Source organism: Tauraco erythrolophus, chromosome 18, assembly GCF_009769465.1.
Source record: "Tauraco erythrolophus isolate bTauEry1 chromosome 18, bTauEry1.pri, whole genome shotgun sequence".
Classification (NCBI taxonomy): Eukaryota; Metazoa; Chordata; class Aves; order Musophagiformes; family Musophagidae; genus Tauraco; species Tauraco erythrolophus.
This window is the reverse complement of record NC_141482.1, coordinates 3,729,743-3,732,007: the sequence shown is the minus strand read 5'-3', so window position 1 is coordinate 3,732,007 and position 2,265 is coordinate 3,729,743. Positions and strand designations below refer to the sequence as shown.

Below are 2,265 nucleotides of genomic sequence, written 5' to 3'. Positions count from 1 at the left end.
TTCATTTTGAAAGCTGAAGGAGGCAGCTCAAGGTCTTTAGGTCTGGCCCTACTCAGCATCTCCTTCCCTGTGTGGTGGGAGGAGGCACGCAGTGCTTATCTTCCCCATCTACCCACAAGTGGTGAGGGTTGCACAGCCATGTTGTGTGGCCATGCAGCCCAGGAGAAACCCCAAGGGATTTCTTTGCTAAATTTTTGGAGCCTGCAAAGTGCTTCCTGGTGCCTGACAGGAGCTGGATGTTCAGTGTTGGAGACTACGGGTTTTGATCCCTGGCTGGGCAAACCATAGTCCTTTTAGGTATGTGTGTCTACACGGATGTCCAGACATGGACAGACTGCAAGCTGGGCCAGGGGAAGCAGAGGGGCTTGTTCTCGTTTGTTTGTTACTGCAAACTGAGTTGTCATTAAAAAAAAAAAAAAATCTTGTGAAAAATATCCTAACTGATACAAATACACACCTACTCACCTCCCTGGAGCAAGACCTATCTGGACATGCCCGTACTTTGTCCCTAGGAGAGGTCTCTAGTCCAGGCAGATGTCTCTGCACTGCCACCTCCAGGTGCGAGAACAGCCTCCTTCCTCTTTGGCAGCTTTAGTCAAGCTTGGGGGGTTAATGCCTGGGGTCTTTAGCTATTACTTTTCCCTGAAAACTGACAATATTCTGTTGGAAGAAGGAAGTTTTTCCAGTCATGACTTCTCAGGAACCCCAGTGAGCTGCTGGATGGGTGCAGGAGATGGGGCATTAATATTGCTCTGTAAGTCCCTTGCCTGGTGGAGAGCCCCATGCAAGCTGACAGCCCCACAGATTTGAACCAGGACCTCTGACTCGTTAGACAGATATCATTACGTTGGGTAATGTCTGCGCTTGCCAGACTTATCACTTTGTGGCTGCTCCATCCATCTTGGCTCCCGTGACAATTCAGAGGTGTGCAAATGTTCCCAGTAAACCATTCAGACCTGCCTCACCCCATCAGTTTTTGAGGTTTCCCTGGTCAGGGGAAGGAGGGACCATGTCCTACGCATCCCCTACCGTGCATCCTCATCCTATCCTTTGCTCCACAGAAGCTCCTCTGCTGCAGCACCCATTGTGCTATCTCCTGAGGTCCTGGTGCTGAGCCCATGGTGGGGAGGGCAGCCGGGAGGTTCTGTGGGAAGCCAGTTCAGTCTGCCCAGCAGCTCCAGCCCCTCAGCCACGAACGCTTTGTTTCCATCTCTAAGCAGCTGAAGAAGTGTGGGCCTATCAGCAAATCTCCATCACCCCGACTGCAGCGTGTTTCCTCAGATAAGGGCGCTGCGTAACGGCAATTACCTTTTCATTTGTTGTGAGAAAACTTAACGCGCAGAGTGGCAGAAATGTTATTCATCCTCTGTTAATTACGAGCTACTTACTGGAGGGAATCATGCAAAAACAAAAAAGTGTAATCAAATGAAATAAAGGGGAAGCAGCTTGTGCACTTGCCTTCATGCCGGGTGGAATTAGCTCCCGCTAATTATCGTTAATAATGCGGCGTGGCCCCGTGCGTGACCTCGCCTTCGGCTCCGCAGCAGCACAACTGCCCGGGGAGGTGGGTGCGAGGTCCTGCGTGCGGGCAGATGCTTGGGACTGTCATCTGGAGGTGCTTAATGCAGCAATGGTCCCATGGGACTGGTCTCACGTGAGCTCTGCCTGTCCCACCACGAGCTCTGAAATGGAGCTGCAGGAGAATCCCAGCAGAGACCCACATGGATCAAAGAGCTCGGGCTGTTGCATTTTTTACATTGCTGTGTTTTCTCCCTCCAGGCTGTGGGATGCACCAGGGAAGAAGAGGATGGGCTCGTGCTGGGGATGGCTGTCGGTCCATGAGCCCAGGAGCAGGACTAGCTGTCCCTGTGGTCCAGAGCCGAGCAGGTGGCAGAGGCAGCCATGGTCCCACATGGTCTAGCGGTCAGGATTCCTGGTTTTCACCCAGGCAGCCCGGGTTCGACTCCCGGTGTGGGAAAACAGTTGTATTTCATATTGTGCCTGTTTTGGGGCTCCCCAGGAGAAGGAAGATGCTGGCCGGCTGGAGCGGGTCCAGCGCAGTTTGCCAAGGTGGCCAGGGCTGGAGCACGGGACAGACAAAGGGACACTGAGGGACAGAGCTGGGTCTGTTGAGCCCAAAGAGAAGGTGAGGGGAAGATTCCACTGCTGCCTGGTGAGAAGGTGCAAGGAAGATGGGGCCAGGCTCTTCCCAGATGGATGCAGTGGGAAGACTAGAGGCACTGGCTAGAGCAAGGGAAATTATTC

The 2,265-nt window shown here is 53.2% G+C and overlaps 1 non-coding gene across 1 annotated transcript; it reads left to right on the top strand.

Annotated features, from left to right (window-relative positions):
* The first annotated feature begins 1,906 nt into the window (after positions 1-1,906).
* Positions 1,907-1,978, top strand: TRNAE-UUC (transfer RNA glutamic acid (anticodon UUC)). Its single transcript has one exon. It is a non-coding gene; the product is annotated as a tRNA-Glu (tRNA).
* Positions 1,979-2,265: the final 287 nt, after the last annotated feature.